The 19,193-nt window shown below is 42.9% G+C and overlaps 1 long non-coding RNA gene across 1 annotated transcript; it reads left to right on the top strand.

Moving 5' to 3' along the window:
- The first annotated feature begins 384 nt into the window (after positions 1–384).
- Positions 385–12,936, top strand: LOC124240676 (uncharacterized). The gene is made up of 3 exons (XR_006888982.1): positions 385–517; positions 3,460–3,611; positions 12,567–12,936. It is a non-coding gene; the product is annotated as an uncharacterized LOC124240676 (long non-coding RNA).
- The last annotated feature ends 6,257 nt before the right edge of the window (positions 12,937–19,193 follow it).

Genomic DNA, 19,193 nt, shown 5'->3' with positions numbered 1-19,193 from the left:
CTGTACGCGGGGGCTTGCCCGTGCCGCTGCAGCCGGATCCCAGGGCTCCCCCCTCGAGCGAGAGCTGATCCTCCGTGCAGGCTCAGGGAAGTCGTTCAGTGGCTAGGGACAGCATTCCCAACACAGAGTGGAGAAACCAATGCCCTCCACCATCTACCTACACAGGATTTTAGGGGCAGACAGCAACATTACGTCCATGTTTTGATTTTTTTCACGGCTGGTATGCCAAAGAGTCAGAATTTATCAGGCACATCTATGTGTTCAACGCTGTGAGTCCAGCACGAAAGAAGTGCGACAACAAACAGGCACACATCTGGGATAAACACTTCGATCGAGGAGGACTTTCATTCACTTTCCTCGGTGTGGTCTCGCGTTCTTCAGCAGGCTGTTTTTCACTATTCTTCCTGAACCGTTGGCCATTGTTTTCTAAGTTTCTGAACGGTGACCATGAAACTGGCCGAAATCCGCTGCTACCTGGAGAAAGAAAAGGACAGTACCTGGAGGGACACAGAAGGAGGTACGGAACGTCCAAAGCGGGAAGAAAGGTGACCTCGCTCGCGTTCCTGAATTCCTGCCTGACCTCTGCATTCCGGGAAGCCGACCCGAGGCCAGTTCGTGCCAAGGTCTCACTTGCGGACTTTATTAGTCTGTTAGTGTAAACACTTTAGAGGTAGCTGAGTGAGCCTGTCCTTGGGTTAGAATACCTTCTTCCTTAATGAAAGCGTAGTTACAGCAATCTTGGTCAAAACCATGCCTCTCCACATTCTATTTTTAAAACGATGCATGGACTTAGGCCAGCCCATTTCCTGCACTGGGGCTGTGATGATCTTTGTTACTTTTGAGTAAACATGTTTTCTTTCCATCACTACACAAACACCTATTCATATTTACAATATTCCGGAACACTCTTTCTGAACCACACACTCTGGTTTTCTTTAACTTTCCATTCTGCTCATGAATAGATGTTAAAGATTATTTCTCTTCCAAATGAATACCTGTAACATATCTCCTAGCATCTTGTAAGATTTGGAAGGAGAAAGTAATGTATAATAATTAGCATTGCAAAAATTCCCGTTCTCGTTCCTATTTATTAAGCAAATGTTCTTGGAAAGGCCCTTAAATTATCATTTATATGTTGCATCTATATACATATTCTTGGAATTTTACTCAGATTTTTCTGCATAATCTTTAAGGCCTTAAAATTCTTGCATTTGCATTTAGCTACTCTTCTGGAGATTAATAGAACCAGCAAAAATAATCAAGTTAAGAACAATTTAAATATAGGATTTTGAACATACATGCTCATTTTTTTTTCTTTTCATCTTTCTCAGCTATTGTTTGGCATGAAGCCTCAAAGATTTGAGGAAAGGAAAAAACCTAAATTACAAAATCATTAGTATCTTAATTTTTATCTCTTCCTTCTTCGTCCCTTTGCAGTGTGGCCTCAGTCTGGTCCCCATGGTCTGTCGGCGTGCTCATGACCTCTCTCAAAGGGCACCCTTGCAGGGACAACTAGGAGGTGAAGATGGCAGCCATGGGTAGGCCCTCTGCTGAAAGGAGAAACCAGGACACCCCGCTTCCTAAAGGATGGCCGTGACCCAGTGTAACTGGCCTCAGGGAGGCAGGGAGCTCTCCAGAACTGAGGAATGGACACAAACTTGTTTGCTGGTCAACGGAAACTTAGCAAGATCTATCTTCTTTTTTCAATCCTTGCTAAAAACTTCTCTAAAATGTACACTACCTTAATGAGCAATAATTCATGACTATCACTTAGTCTCTGTTTGATGATGAATAATTGTACAGCAACCATAGTTATTCTGGGCCCCACATATGATAGTACAACATACAGGACATGGTTTCTCTCAGTGCCATCCCTATACCAACTATATCAGCACAACCTGGAGAGATATTTCAGAGTTCCACCAAAGAAGCAATAAGTCATGGGGCCAGTCCAGTGCGCAGCAGTGAAGTTCACACATTCTCCTTTCGTGGCCCAGGGTTCCCCGGTTCGGATCCCGGGTGTGGACCTACACACCCTTGTCAAGCCATGCTGTGGCAGGCGTCCCACATATAAAGTAGAGGAAGATGGGCACGGATGTTAGCTCAGGGCCAGTCTTCCTTAGCAAAAAGAGGAGGACTGGCGGCAGATGTTAGCTCAAGGCTAATCTTCCTACAACAATAAAAAATAAAGGGGAAAAAAGCACTCTCGTTTCCTTGTTCTCCATGACTCTGCATTCTTCGGGCTTTCCTTCTATTTCTCTGTTGCTGCTTTTTAATCTTCCGTCCAAATTCTAAGAGTTGAAGTCCCCAAACTCTCTTCTCGGCTCTCTATAGTCTTTCCCTATTTGTCATCATCAACAATTGATGCGATTCAAACTTCCCTCTATACACATATGACTTTTAAATTCCTCTCTAACACAGAGCTCACCTCTGAGGTCCAGACTCATGTTCTCCACTCAAAACCTCCACCCGGCTGTCTCAAAAGCACATTGAACTGAACAAACTTTTACCTTTGCTTCACCTCACCCCTAACTTGGTCCTTCTCTACTGTTTCCTATTAGTGAATGGTCTCCCTCTTTCTATTAGTCCATCCTTGATTCTTTCATTTTCCTCACATCCCCTATCTAATCATAAAGATCTATCCTGTCTCCTTTTAAATCTCATCGGCATTCCTCATGCCTCTCCCATTCCTCCGCCATCCTTGTCCAAGTTACAACCACCTCTCATCTGGACTAATGTGATGTTCTCTTAATTATCCCTCCATTTTCCCTGCTCTGCTCTATTCTTCATACTACAGATAAAAAGAGCTTTAGAAGAGGACTAATTTGGTTGTGTCATTCCTCTTTTAAAGCCATTGTCTAAGTTCAAGTCCACTCCTCCTCTGTGGGCTGTTGAGCCTGGTTGACGGAGCCCTGCTCCTTCCCCAGCCTCATTCTCCTTCACTAGACTCCATTTCCTCAGAAAGACCTGTTCCCTCCCATGTAGGGGCACGTGGACATATTGTTCCCTTTGCCTAGGTCGATCTTCTCTTCCTTTCCTTGACTGGCTAATTTTCATACTTCATTAAATCTCAGATCAAATATTGTTCACTCAGCGCAGCCTTTGCTAACCACCCAGAAAGCCAGGCTCCACATCACATGCTCTTCTAGAACCCTGAGGAGCTGCGTGTTCTTCCTTATCACAGTTGCACATTTGTATTTATTTGTGTGGTTATTTGATTGATGTCCGTCTTTCTTGGAAGAATGGAATCTGTTCATCATGTTTGTTTATCCTGGAGAGCATCCTGTGGCAAGGCTGTTTTGCTCCTGATTAGGATTGAGGCAAACCAACCCTACACCAGCTGGTTCTCAGCACAGATTCAAGGAGAGGAGGACAAAGACACGAGCCCACAGCACAGAGTAGATGCTTATTATCAACAGGATTGCTGTTGATCCTGCCTCGCTTGCCTTCCTTCTGCAGGGCCCTCCAATCTCACTCAAAGGGATGCTCCACGTCTGCCAGAATCTTCTCCTTTCACCAAAAAAGGTGATAAGAAAGGCCTGGAGAAGGCAACGGCCAGGAAGCCTGAAGGCACATGTGTGGAAGCGGACTCTCCACAACAAGGAGGCAAGGTATGGACTGGATTTCCCAATATTATTACTATTATTGTGACACCTAGGAATTTCACATCTGTTCCTGAATGAGATTTATCCTGAATTTTCACTTTTCATACTTGGCTTGTTTCATTTTGGTATCAAGAATGATTGGGGGAGGGGCCGGCCCCATGGCCGAGAAGTTCGGGTGCTTGGATTGTGTGGCCCAGATTTTCCCTGGTTTGGATCCCAGGAGCGGACATGGCACTGCTCATCAGGCCACGCTGAGGCGACATCCACATAGCACAACCAGAGGCGCTCACATCGAGAATATACAACTATGTGCTGTGGGGTTTTGGGGAGAAGAAAAAAAAAAGAAGATTGGCAACAGTTGTTAGCTCAGGTGCCAATCTTTAAAAAGAAAAAGAGAGAATGATGGGGGGAGTTTTCTCCCTTTTTTTATTTTTGAGAAGTTTTAAAATATTTGAAATGGGGTTTTCCTTGAAAATCTAGAAGAATTCCCTTATAAAACTGTAGGGTCTAGTGTTCTCTTTGTAGGAAGATTTTTAGCTATTCATCCAATTTCTTCAAGTCCAAGATTTTTCAGGCTTTCTAATTCAAATACAGATAATCTCAGATTTTCAAAAGACAGTTTTGGCATATTTCTAGGGATTTGTCAATTTTGCTTGAATTTTTATAATTTTTAAAAGCCTTCTAAATCTGTACCTATGATCCGCTCTGCAGCCGTATTATTGAGTATTTGTGCTCCCCCCACTTCTCTTGATCAATATTGTCAGAGGTTTATTTTGCCATCTTTTCTAAAAAGCAGTTCTTGAGATTGCTGACCCTCCCTATTGTATCTCTGTTCTACTCTCACCTTCATCATCTCTTTCCTTCCACTTTCTAGGATTCTACTGTTTTGCTTTTCCTAACTTCTTAAATTGAAGCTTAGCTTGTTAATATTTCATTAATTTTCTTTTCTAATATAATGCTCTAAATTTCCCTGTAAGCCTTACTTGAACCGTCTCCCACATATTTTAATATGCAGCATTTGCAATATTGTTTAATTGCCTATTTTTCATTTGCATTTTGATTTCTATTTAATTGGTATTTGACATATGAATTAGAAGTTTTAAAACTTTTCTCAATATATGCAGTGTTTGAACATTATCTTCCTCTTTTTGATTTACAGCTTGATTGCATTATAATCAGAAGATATGCCCAGCTTTATTTCAATTCTTTGAAATTCATTTAGACTTATTTTGTGGCACAGGGCCTGTGTAAATATTCCTGGTAGTAACGAAAATAATGGTGTTGTCAAATTATTGAGCAGAGTTTCATTATATGCCCATTAAACCCAGCTTGTTAATTGTGTGGTTGAAATCTTTCTATCTGTGTGAAATATTTTCTGCCTGACCTATCCATCTCTAACCAAGCTATATGAATATATCCAAGTTTGTTAATAAATTTGCCTACATCTCCATGTAATTCTATCAATTTTTTGTTTTTACATTTTACGGCTATTTTATTACATCCATAAATATTTAGAATTATTATACCCTCCTAGGCAATTTAAACTTAAATTAAGATATAATGACCCTCTTCATCTGTAATAACAGTTTTTGCCCGTTAGCCTTTTTTTCTGATATTAATATTACTATGTCAGATTTCTTTTGGTTGTTATTTGCCTGGCACACATTTTTCAATTAATTACCTAAACATTTTCATGTTCTTATGCTTTAGGCATATCTCTTGTAAGGGGCATATAATTTGATTTTTTAAATCCCATCTGGAAATCTCTGTCTTTTACCTAGCAAATTTATTCCTCGTGGTTCCTAGTAGGTGTGGATTTGTTTCCACCACCTCGTTTTGTGCTTACTATTTGTCCTTCTATTTTCTGTATCATTACTTCTTTTTTCTCCTTTCATTTATTTTATAGATTGTTATATATATGTGACATACATCTATATATCCATTTAAAATAACAAGTGTAAAGTTAATTCAGTATGTCTACTCTTCTCGTGGACAAGGCAAAGACCTCAGGATGCTCTTCTATCACCCCCCATCTGGCTCACCTGCTATTGTTGGCCATATGATCTCATGGTATTAATTTTACCCAATAAATGAGACATTGCAATTGTCATTCCATAACCAGTGGTGGTTAGACTTTGCGCGTGCTCCCAGGTTGCTTGCTCACCACACTTTCCTCTGGGATGCTTTCCATTCTTTCTGAAGTTGGTCCTACAGAAGTGCCTTTAGGAAGAATCTGGGGTTGTGAATTCTTTCAGTTTTTGTTTTTTAAAAGTATTATCACTTCACCCTTGATCTAGAGAGATCATTTTGTCATGTACAGAAATCTAGACTGACATTTATTTTCCTCGTTGCTTTGAAGATATCATTATATTTTCTTCTAGTGTATACTTTTGGTTTCATTTATTTTAATCAGTTCTGAAAAATTCTCAGTTATCCAATCTTCTTTTTATCCCTCCCTCATACTCTATTTTCTTGGTCATTTTGTATTCTGTCTGATCCCTATAGTATGTGAAGTCTTTGAGAATTGAAATAAGTCACTTGTGGCTTCTGCTTATTCTCCTTCATAGAGACTTGATTCCTTATGGTGTAGTAATTTGTTTTTTATTGTGAGCTAATATTTGGACAAATGAAATATGTGGAAATCCCTAGGGACCAGGATTGGAGATAATTTTCTCCAGAGGGGATTTGCTTTATAATATATTGGATGCCACCTGCCTGAAAACTTTTCATACAACGCTCAGCCTGGGGGTTCCTTGAGCACAGGGTAGCGTACGGCTGAGCTTCAGATCCACATGAGACCAGGCTTATGATCCACATTCTCAGAGGAGGTTGTTTTTCTCTTTGCAAAAGGACCAAGTTAGAGACGTTTTTGATTCGCTGGAGGCAGTCAGGTTTTCTCACCCATGGTTTCTCTGAGGCTGCTGTCCCTTCAATTGTCCTGGCGCCCTTCAATTGTAGGAGGCGCCAATTCAATCGCGCCACTTTGCCAGCATACTCCAAGCCCAACCTCACATTCCCCTTAGTGGCCACATTAATCCCCAAAACTAGATTGCCAGTATTGGCATCTGTCCCCAAACATTGGCACACTAGCTTCTGTGCTTGCCTTCACCCAGTTCTGGTTTTATTTTATTCACATTTTTTTTTAGCCCTCAAAGAGTTCTGGGGTGTGTGTGTGTGTGCATGTGTGTGTTGAGCAACATGTATTTTTTAGTAACTTATTCAGTTCGAGGACATCTTAGATAACCTAGTCCACCCCTCTTCCATCAGCAGTTCTCCCTGAAAAAACTCTGCTCTTCTGTAAAAGAAGGGTTTTGACAACTGGATTCCCTTAAGTTTCTACTTTCTAGAGAATGGCTGGAGCCCAGTCAGTGCCAGATATGATAGAAGGTATTTTTGTTTAAAGCAGAGATTGGGTTAAGATAATTGCAAAAACTTCTTTTTGCCTTAGTTTCCTCTCTCTGTTTCCTACCAGTGAAAAGATTTGGGTGTCACAGCCCCCTGTAGTTACGGGTCTATCTGAGGACACTTTTGCTTTATTTTATTTCATTATTTTCTTCTTCGTTATTCATCACGGATGCATTTCTTTTCATACCAAGGCACCAACTCAAATGCCTTTATTAAATGTCCCTGGATGCAAACATATCCTTGAAGGACATACAGTATAAATGCAATCTTAAACTACACAGACAATTTTGTACTGCCTATCCTGTTTCGTTTTTTCGCTTGATGCTATGTTTTCAAGATCTCTCCATGTTGCTAAATTTTACTTCTCACTGTGGCATAAAATGCAACCATACGTTTTCATCATATGTACTTATCTGTCCACTGAGTGCTGGGCACCTGGGTTTCTTTCAGTTCCCCCTACCACAAATGATGCTGCATGTATCCCCATATGGACCTGCGTGGGCTTCTCTACTTCACAGAGTATATGCGTGCTTGCCTTTAATAAATGCCGCAGAATGCTCTCCAGGTTGAATGAACCCACTCCTCTCTCTACTAGGAATGAGGGTGCCTATTTGCCATTTCATAACCAGTTGAAGGAAGATGAACCAGGTTTGACCCAAAGAGCAGCAGGGAGAGTGGTGAGAATAAAGGTTGTGGATATATTTTGAAAGTAGACCCCAAAAGATTTCCTAGTGGAGTCAATATGGGATGGGAAAGGAAAAGGGAAGCTAAAGACACTCCAAATAACTGACTCCTAGTACCTGGAATTGTCTTCAACTAGGTCAGGAGGACTGCATGAGGATGGGGGAGGGGGTGATTTTGGAAGCAAGAAGAAAAAATCAGGAGTTGGTGTTGAATAGACCAAGTTTATGTGTTTAATTAGAGATCCACATGGAAATAGGGAGCCGGGAATTGGATATATAGTTTGAACTTCAAGGGAGAGATCTGTGCTGGAGATAGAGATTAGGGGATTGTCCACACACAGACAGTATTTAAAACCATAACACTGGATGAAATCACCTAGGAAGTGCATATAGTCAGAGAGTGGGGAGGAGCAGATCCTGAACCCTTGCATATTCTAAATTGATAAGGTTGGGAACACGGGGAGGAACTAACAAAAGATATAAGTGGAAGCCACCAATGAGACAGAAGGAGAACCAATGGAGGCTGCCACCATGGAAGACAAAAAAAGAAAATACTCCAGGAGGGGGAGGACAATGCTTTGTTAAATATAGTTGGCCAAGTAAGAGAATGATGACAATTGATGACTGGAATGGCTATAAGGAAGCCGTCAGTGACTTGGGGAGGGGAGATGAGAGGTATGGTGAGCGTCTGTATTGGATTGGGGTTAAGTAAAAATGGGAGTGAATATAGACAACGTTTTTAAAGAGTTTGCTTTTAAAGAGAAGTCTACGGGGATGGAGAGATCACAGTGTTCTTTTTTTTAAGCTAGGAAAACTCGTAACATATTGTTGTGGTGATGAAATTGACCCAGGAAAGGGAAACAATGGGGACATAGAAGGGAAGAGAGAATGGTTGGATAATATCTTGGAGATCTAGTGCACATGTGGGGAATCCGTGAAAGCAGTTCGCCTCTGGTAACAGAGGAGGCAGGCAGAGTATTTCATTATAGATATTGGGATGTGAACTGAAGCAATTAATGGAAGTCTGTGAGCACACTCGTTTTGATTACTTGAAGGCTGACAGTGAGGAGGGTACACTTATTAGGGCTTCAGAAGTGAGAGGAAAGTGTGAAACAGTCATGGAGGTGAGTGAACAAGCAAATGGACTGGTGAAACATGGTATGAACGCCAGAAGCACCAAGAGCCCCCTTGAGGTTCTTGACTATCAATTTAACACGAGGTCAGTGTGGTTGTTGGATTTTCTCCAGCCAAATTTAGGCTGAATTGATGCAGGCAAGGATTACCCAGAGAATTCTAGCTAACCTGTGATTTTGACAAGTGTGTACCATGAAGCAAGAGAGGAGCAAGGGGGTTGAAACATATTTAAGGGCAAGGTGATTATGATTGGCTACGGCATTTATGCTGGATAATGAGGAAAGAGAGGAACTCAGTGGACAGGGGGATCATGGAAACTGCATCAGTGGAGTGTGGTTGCAGGTAGAACCTGAGGTTCACTGGGAATCCGAGAACCAGGGGAAGGGAGCTGGAAAGATGGGAGGTAGTGGTCAGAGTGTGGCAGACACGGAGCTGAGATTAAGGTAGAGTGGTCTAACGACAAAGCTATGCTTTGACCTTGGGCGTGAAAGTCTGCAGTGAGGTGGGGGACAAGATCGGTGGAAGGGGTGTGAGATTCATCCCGGACTCCTCTCATGGTGGAGTCAGTCTTGCCCTCACTGCTCCTGGCTCTCTGAACGTCTGGGGCTCCCCTTTGGGAAGAGAGCTGCTCTGGAGAGTCCGCTAGGACTGACTTGTGCGGACGGCCCTTGTTTTTGCTTGGGGAAGTCTCTGATTACCATTTTAATTTAATTTTGTGTGTCTACTCGATTTTTCTGTTACTTCTTCTGACCATTTTTGACATTTTATGATTTTTTCCCAAAAACTCAATTAAATTCAGTTGTAAAATACGTTGTAATTCTTCCTAATATTCTTTCTGCTTCTGAATCAGTTATATCTGCTACTTCCCCTTTTCTTTCAGTATAACTTTGAAATTTTCTCTTGCCAGAGTTTGTGTTTTTACCAACATTTCAGAGAAGTAAATTCTGTTATTATTTATGTCATCATTTTTTCCTGAATTTTATTGATTTCGCACATTTTATTTTCCTTACTTCCTATTTCTTCCTGCTTACTCATTTTTTTCTAGCTTTTGGATTTGGATGCTTTCGGATTCTCTTGTTTTTTATTTTTCCTTTTTCTAATAAATGTGGTCATGGCTACAAACCTCCTCCTGGGCATAATGCTAGAGTTTCCCACAGAACGTGACAGGTGGGGCTGTCACTGTGACTCAGTTACAAGGATTTCCCAAGATCGCTCCTTATTTATTTTTTAACACAGGAGTTATTTAACATGTTTTTGTTTGTTTTGTCATACATGGAATTTTAAAGCTATTCTTTTGTTATTGGTTACATTTTACTGGATTAGGGGCAGAGAATCACATCCAGAACAGGTTTAGAATTCACTGAGGTTTTCCTCGTGGCCGACAGCAGCTGGGTCCCCACGGCGGCTTCGTGCATCCCTGATGTGTGTACGTTATGTCTGTTGGTTGTGTGTACACTTCATCTCACCGTTTTCTATTTTGTCAAATAGTCATATTATCAGATGTGTCTCCTTTGTGTCCTTTGTAATGATTTTGCCTTAAATTTCATTTTGCCTAGCAACAAAATCACCATCTTAAGTTTCTTATTGGTTTAGATTTGGGAGCACACCCTTCTTCTATCCTTTAATTTTCAAAACTGCAATATATGTTCATTTCCAATGTGCCTCTTCATGACAAGTCATTCCTGGATCTGTTTGTTTTTTCTTCATTCACCAAATCTGAGCATGTCTGTCTTTTGATGAGTTTAATTTATCTTTACTGACATTACTGATACTTTTATTTTGTTTTATTTATTAAACTTCATTTTTATTTCTTTTTTCTCCTTGTTATTTTTAATTAGGTAGGTTTTTTTCTAGTGGCTTAAAAAGTAATTTATTCTTCCTCTAATCTTCTTACATTTCTCTTTATTTTATTAAGACCACAATTCTACCCTTCTTACTAATTTATGCAGTCAGTCAATTTCTGTAACTCTCCCCGGAACGAGGTATGCACCCACGTGCGTGGTCTTCTTTCCATTGATCTTTGAGCTGTTCCTCGCCTGTCCTGCTGTTCGACTCCCCACCGCCCAGGGGAAGTTTGAGTTTCAGATTCCTGTAGATGTGTGTCTCCCCCTGTTGCTGTTATTGCTGGCGTTGCTGATGTGGTCTAAGTTTTGACCACTGCTTACTGAGAAAACAATAAAAATGTGTGAATGCGTTTTCTTACTCTTGCTTCCCACCTATCACAGTGCACAGCTGAGCCTGAATTTCCTCTTCTCCTTCTCGGTGCAAGTCCTTCAGGATGTTTTCAAAGAGGAACTTGTGTGGTAAACACTCTGCAGCCCTTTATGCCAGAGAATGCATTGATTTCGTGCTCATGGTCCATAGAATTGACATGGACAGACTGACACACAAGGACCTCCTTCCCTCCCGCACTGAGAAGGGGGACTCGGTGGGCTTCCCGCACTCAGCTGGGGGTTGGCTGGGCTCAGACCAGTCTGACTTCCTCTGCATGGGGATGTGCTTAGTCTCTCGGGAACACGTTACAAGGCTCTCTGTTCCTCGTGTTCTCAAATTCCCTCTAACACATTTAGATGTGGGTTTTCTCTTCTCTGCCCTGCTTGGCACTCTATGAGCCCTTTCAGTCTGAGGTCTTACATCTTTCTTTAATACAAGGGGGTTCTCTGTCATTCTTATCTCCCTTGTTTATTGTTTTTCTCCTACTTATTGACCTTTACTGGGGAGTTTGACACTTAAACATCATTCCTCCATTTCTCTTATCTTCATTTTTGAATTTTTCCATCTCTTTAGCCCTATCAGAAGTGTTTCAAGACATTTTCTCCTAATTTTCCAGCTCACTTCTGCATACTTTGGCTGTAACCATTCTGCTATATCGCCCTTTTACTGTGCTCTTTGTTTTGATTGTTACATTTTCCATATAAAATGTTTCATTTTGCTTTAGGTGGTGGTGTGGTCCCGTCTCATATTTCCATTATGGTCACTCATCTCTTTGAGTTTAGATCTGTGGGCTCTGAGCCTAGGCCTCCTGGTCTGAAATGAAGCTCTGCCTCTTATCAGCTGTGTGACTTTCAGCAAGATGCTTAACTCTTTACTTTCGTTTCCTCCACCCGTAAAATAGAGATGAATACCAGTGTCCTAGAGCTACTGGAGAGAGTACATGAGATAAAGTAGGAAAGCTGCTTACAACAGTTCTTGACACATATTAAGGTCTCAATAAGTGCTAGCAGTTACTATTATTATTTTAAATTAACCTCTGTATTGTCCATTAATTTTACTGACTCTGCCAAAAGTTATTCCATCTGTGTTCTTTCTCTTATTGGGTGGCACTGGTCAGCTGCGTGCTATTCTCTTCTCTGAACACATATTCAGTGGGTACACCAGCAGGTCTGAGTCCCTAGGGAATTCTCACTGTGTGTATGTTCAGATTTCCATCAACTCTCTTACTTTTGTGCTCTATCCGGGAATGAATTCAGAGACAGAACCAATGTCCCAAGTTAATTGTCATTTTTTTCTTCTAAGGGGTCTATTGATGCTTTATTTTCATGTTTAAATTATTGATAAGAACAAGAAGAGGAATGATGGAATGTGGAATTCTAGGATGATGGAGCTAGAATATGATGAAGGATGAAACAGTGCAGAGCAGGAACCATGGAAAAACATTTCCCCCTTGAATGTTGTAATTTCCTCCCTGGGCAAGTCTTCAATGCTATCTCAGCTCCATTCCTCCCATTTCTCTTCCAAGGTGAATGTCGTCTCTTTGAACATTGAGCAAAGGTATCAGGAGTGAGGACGACTAGGAAAGAAGACTGGAGAGGATGATAAAGTCTCTTCCTAGAAGCAGAAATGGCCTGTCATTGCATGGAAGTGAGACGGCTTAGCAATAAGGAAAGGCCACCACCCACAATTGTCACTTGTCTGCTTGTTGCTTCTTTCATCTCACAACGTTCCACACAAGCAATAGCCAAACATGCAAAATTGAGCCAAATAACACACTAGAATCAGGAATGTTTCTCTCATGTATTCCTAGGGCAACAGCACATCACACTTTGAGCAGAACGTTCTCAGTCATGCTTGTTGTCTCCATATAATTACTGATGCTGCCTTCCTTCACGCCCAAGAAAGGGTCCTGGTTTGCATAATAAATTATATCATCACACTGTCTATATACTTTACAAGAGGTGAAGAAAATACTACTGGAAATGCAACATTGAAAGGTGATAAAGTGACGTATTAGTTTCCTGTTGCTGCTGTAGCAAATTGCCACAAACTTGGTGGCTTTAAAACAACAAAAAGTCATTAGTTTTCACTTATTAAGGTTGGAAGTCTGAAGTGGGTTTCACTGGGCTAAAATCAAGCTGCCTGCAAATCTTGTTCCTTCTGGAAGCTCTGGGAGAAAATCCCTTCCCCTGCCTCTTCCGGCTTCCAGAGGCTGCTGTGTTCCTTGGCTCGTGGCACCTTCCTCCTTCTTCAAAGCCAGCCAGGGTTAGTTGAGTGTTTTTCACATTGCATCACTGTGACGGTGACTCTCCTGCTTCCTCCTTTTGCTCACAGGGACCCTTGTGATTACACTGGGCCCACCCAGATAATCCAGGACCAACCCCTCACCCTTCTTCAATCCTGAACTATTTATATCTGCAAAGTCCCTTTTGCCATGGAAGGTCACACAGTCACAGCTTCTGGGGAAGTAGACATTTTGAGGCGGGAAGGTGAGGGCATCCTTCTGCCTGCCACAAGTGGATACAGAGGCAGGAAGCTGTGACGACCAGCTCCACTGGGAATCAGGGGTGGCTCTCTTCTCCTCGGAGATGAGGTCGGCAAAGTGTGATGAGCAGGGCTGTGGAGGGAGGGCACTGAAGGCTCAGATGAGCTGGTCCCCTGGCGGAGGCGCATATCCTGTCAAAGTCCCAAAGAAACAACAGAACAACCACAACGACTGACAAAGCCCTCCGTGGAGAATTCATGGGAGGATACGCGTGGAGTGGGGGCTTGGAGAAGAACATCAGGAGGCCGGAACAGGCAGTGTGAGTCACCAGCACCCACACCAAGAGCGTGAATAAGCACCAAACACAGTGCTGGAAAGGTTACACATGAATATTCAGGGGGTTATTATCCTCGAGAAGGAACTGAACAAGCGGTACTGAAAAAAAAACCATTGTTTTACGTTGCCAAGCACTTTATGCCCCAGTCAAGCTCAAAACGCCTTTACTTTCTCCTCTTTTGTTGCATTTCAGCCCGAGTCAGGGTTTGCAGGAAACTTGTCCAGCAAGTGGGGGCACCCAGGCCTTGTCCTCCCGGAGCCCTGGTTCCTGGAAGCCAGGACGTGCATCTCAGAAAGCCCACAGGCTGGCCTGGACTGGGCTGGGGATGCCGGATTCCTGGGACAGCTGGAGCCAGAAGGGTGTGAGGGATGACCCGTGCCCTGGCCAGGGAATGCTGTCAGGGTAGACTGTCTCAGTCTTCAAAGGCTCGTGTGGCACCCTAGGAAGAGCTTCCTGGCCAGCCGACCAGCTGGAGGATGCACACTGCCCAGCCACTCGCTGCTGCTCTCCAGGCTCCTTCTCTTGGAGGGATCAGAGTCCTCAGGGTCTATTCCTTATCAACAGTCCCAGGTGCCCCCTTCTACAGGGCCTTCTTAGCACTGCTGCAGGCTCTTCTCCCTCCTTCTGTCATTTGGTCTGGAAAGAGCCATGAAAACATTTTTCTTCAATTTTATCTAGTTATAAATTGCCTTTCTTTGGGGGAAGCATATGGCTGCTGAAAGTGGTTGACTAAACAGAACGAAAAGGAGTACCAATAGTGTAACGAATGTTAATAGTCCCGTCCAGAATCCAGGGAGGAAGTCAGCTTTCAGTGAGAGAACCCAATTATGGGATAAAAACATCGAAAACAAAGCAGGAGGGAAAAAGAAATATCAAACTAGATTCTGGAGTGAAGCCCTTAGCAATATGAGCAATGATAAAATAATAGCGTGTTTTTTCTATATGCTGGTGCTATTCTGAGAACTTTTCGTGTCTTATGTCATTTGATGCTAATAAACTATAAATAGAGTTGATTATTTCCATTTACATGAGGTGAAATGGAAGCCTGGAGATGTTAAATAACTTTCCCAAGGGCATTCTTGTTAATAAGTGACTGATTTCAGAACATATATCAACAGTTAATTGTTCCCTATCTTCGCATCACTTAAAAAGCAGAAGGCATTTAGAAATGGAAACTTTCTGGAAATTTCGAAGCTGTGTCTTTTTTCTCCTCACCAACAGGAACATTTTGAAGGAATTTGAAATATTCACACCCTTGACTTCTTGGTATTCTTTACAGATTAAGACTCTGTAAACATTTTCAAACATTGTAGGAAAATTAGTGCCACTTTTGCATTTGTTGTTCAACTCAGTTGCTCATTGATTCAGGAAAAAATAAAAAATCCTGACAAAGGCTTCAGGAAATAAAGAGAGGACAGTGGTGCAATTGAATGTAACAATCGCCTAATCAGAACAAGGATGAATTACACCCGACAGCAGTGCCAGCTTTTTCTGCCGTTCATTTTACTCTCCTGAGCAGACTCACAGGCTGAGCTTGCCTCTCATCCTGCAGGACCCGAAAGGCAGAGGACGGGGCCCAGCACCTGGATGCGAGGCCTGTGTTCAACACGCGGCAGCTATAGCCCTGCGCCCAGCACGGCTCCGAGTCCTGTGTCTCTGTCAGTCAGCAATCGCGGTGGTACTGTCTGACCGGCCCGACACACGCAGAAGGAGATAACGAATATATAAGATTGGAGGTGGGCCGGCTCTGTGGCCAAGTGGTTAAGTTCGTGCGCTCCGCTGCAGCGGCCCAGGGTTCGGATCCTGGGCAAGGACATGGCACCGCTCGTCAGGCCACGTTGAGGTGGCGTCCCACATCCCACAACTAGAAGGACGTGCAACTAAGATATACAACTGCGTACAGGGTGGGGTTTGGGAGATAAAGCAGAAAAAAAAAAAAAAAGATTGGCAACAGTTGTTAGCCCAGGTGCCAATCTTTAAAAAAAAAAAAAAAGATTTGAGGCAAAATTATTTGCCCTTCCTCTCTGTTCCCATATAGCTTTGCTTACACCTGTATCACAGAATAGTAGAGCTAACCACATTTATCTCCAACATCCTCAATTCTATGGCATTTAAAATACCCCCTGACAGCAGGCAGAATTCCAAACCTCATTGAGGGATGAAGAATGGGAGGAAAAAAGACTTAGTCTCTTGTTCAAGTACAAGGCATGGATACGTTCTTGATTTGGTGTGGGATTTCTAACTGTATTTTGTTTTTCTCCTAAATAACCGAATGTTGAGAATTTAAAGTAAAAAGGAAAAGGAGTCCCCGATGGTTGAAAGGCGTGGGGTGAAGGGACTTGCCCGTGGTGAGCGAAGTGGGGCTCCGTGGAACTCCAGTCTGCTTGCTGGGACAAACCCTAGAGACATCTATCAACAAGTCGGTGAGCGCTTTCACACCATGTGCTAAACATGCTGCTCGTCTGCCAGACCACACGTGGTGACATCCCTCCGTTTCTGCTGCAGAATCCCACATGATGGACAATTGCTGCGAACCTAGAATTTTTTTTTTAACACGTACACAGGTTCAACTTCGTTCTTGAGGACATTTATCAAGCTACATAGATCTACAATTCTAACCAAAAAGAGACTGAAACCATCACAATAGTTGTTTTTTCCTGGATTTCTGATAGATAATATTACTAAATATTCTGATGCTGGGAGAGTTGCTTTAAAACCCAGGAACTCACTGGCGATGACCTGACACCTGTGCAACTTGCTCTGCAGTGGTGCATTATAACATCAATTTGAAGTTTCTTTGCTTTGGAGACAGCAAACACTAGGAAACCACAGACACACACACATTTATACATGTTCATATATGTTTCTAGGATGCTAGACATTCTCAAAATTTTTTTCTAAATTTTCTGGAAAGCGTATCTTTTAAAAAAAATCCTTTTTTTCTCCCCTAATCCCTCAGATAGCTGACTGTGGAATAAAACGCTATTCACTATTCAACACACTCTGATGTGACTGTTGATGTGTGCGGTATCCATATTTAGAGCACAGCGCAGCGAGTCTGACCATTGCTCATCGTCCTGAACAATTTCCCACGGACACGAGCTCCTGCCGTCTGAATGAGGACTGCCCCCTTGTCTGGCAAAAGGAAGGGCAAAGAGAGGGTTGCTCAACATTCTTAGTTTCCTAGGGTGGCCGTAACAAATCACCCCAGCCTGGGGGCCTTTCATAACAGAAATTTGTTGTGTCACGGTTCTGGAGCCTGGAAGTCTGGAAATCAGGGTGTCGGCAGGGTTGGTTCCTTCTGAGGGCCATAAGAGGAGGATCTGTGCCAGGACTCTCTCCTTGCACTGTAGACGGCTGTCTTCTCCTGTCTTCACATTGTCTCCCCTCTGTCCGTGTCTGTGTCCAGAGTTCCCCTTTTTATAAAGATAGCAGTCATATTGGGTTAGGACCCACCCTAACGATCTCGTCTTCACTTGATCATCTGCAAAGATCCTATTTCCAAATAAGGTCACATTCACAGGTACTGGGGCGATAGGACTCAAACACAGCTTTTTGGGAGACCTAGTTCAACCCATAACAGAAGTCTAGAAAGCCTTCAAAGAGCAGTGATGCGTTTATTCATTTATTTAACACATATTTGAATGTCTATTACATACAGCCCTAGGCTAGGGATTGGGAATTCAACTGGGAATAAAACCAGTACCTGCCTCGTGGTGATTCTGGCCCGAGAGGCAGACACATAACCACACATATTTGTATATAACTATGTTATTACAGCTGACTCAGTGCTTATCACTGATCAGTCCAGGGGGATATGGGTCAAAGAAGGCCTCCCAAAGTTGGAGGCAGTTTAGCTGTCTGGAAAGCGGAGAGAGATCACAAATGGGAGTGCAGGAGATGGTGAAATCATTCCAGGCAGAAGGGAGGAGAGTTGGCCAAACCCCTGAGGCAGGAAGGACTGTCAAAAACTGGTGAGTAAGCCCCCACAACCAGAGGATGAGTTAGGAGGACCGTGGGATTAGAGGCGACCCAGGACGTGGACCAGGCCAACCCTGTCATTGTCTCAGTGTTAGAGGCCCATGGCCTTCATGCCGGGCTGCGCTTCCGAGTAGCCCAGGCCCTCAGCAGAGCACAGAGACCCAGGGTCATCTCAGTTTCAAGCTGGTCCTTGAGTTGATTCTCTGAAAACTTTCTTGTTCACCCCATTAATTTTAAGGTAATTGGGAAGCCATGGAAGGGCTTTAAGTTGGGGCATGAAAAGAGACAGCTTTCTGGATCCCTTTGGGGGCACTTCTCTTGCGTGGGGAGGGTTGACCCATATCTTGGTACATGGCTGGGGGCACATTTATCTGCCTCTTTCCTAAGCCCTTTGTAAATGTGCTCCCATCTAGCACTTTCTTCCTCCTATCTCTAGGCCAGAAATCCTTAAATGATGTATAACCAACTCTTGATAGCATCAGCATAATTTCCTGCCTTCTTTGCAAAAGGGCTGGAGTGGACACCTTGCTCCGCATCTGTAACTGCAGTACAGCAGGAGATTAAAGCCAGACCATCTACCGTTCCCTCCCCCAGACACATACAGAAACCGAGGCCAGGGTCACACAGCTATGTAGTGCCAGAGTCTGGATACGAAGCCAAGTGTCCGGATATCTTGGCTGCTTTTTCTTCCTACGACCGTATTGCATTCCAGGTTTATGACCCAGTGGAATGAAATCGATCTGCCTTAATTTAATTTCTTGGCCTGGTTATTTACTATCAGTTCTGCAAGACAACGTTTTCATGTGGGGATAACCAACACAAGACCTTAAGCATCCTGAGCTCCGCTCCCTGTCAACAAGGTAGGAGTCATCCTTCGGAGCTGTGTGTGCATGTGTGCACATGTGTCCAACTGGAACACCATGAGCTGGAATGTGGGTGACGAATCGATCCCATCCACACCAAGCCTACTTTTTCACCTTTTACCACTGAGTCACTATCACGCTCCCCCTTTCCACAGTGTCATCTCTGTCCTCCTAGTATGAATCATTTCAACTTGACTCATGCATCCATCTTTCAGGTATAAACTTTCCATCCTGTGTCCACATGACTTCAGGGTTGTTGCACTGGCTACCAGTTAGTTGAAAACATCTACAGTGAGGTGTCCCCAAAAGACCCCTTAGGAAAGAGTACGATGACCCTCAAACCAAGTTGCATTGCTCACCACTTAAGTCCAAAAGCATTTCTAAATCCTGTTGCTGGAATGAGTGTAAGGAAGACTTTTGACTCCATTATACTCTTTAAAAGCAAAGTCACTCATTTCTGCCTTAAATTTCTTCTCTGTGTGAAAA

Source organism: Equus quagga, chromosome 6 (assembly GCF_021613505.1).
Source record: "Equus quagga isolate Etosha38 chromosome 6, UCLA_HA_Equagga_1.0, whole genome shotgun sequence".
NCBI lineage: Eukaryota > Metazoa > Chordata > Mammalia > Perissodactyla > Equidae > Equus > Equus quagga.
The sequence above is the reverse complement of the archived record's forward strand: the minus strand, read 5'-3'. Positions and strand labels throughout refer to the sequence as shown.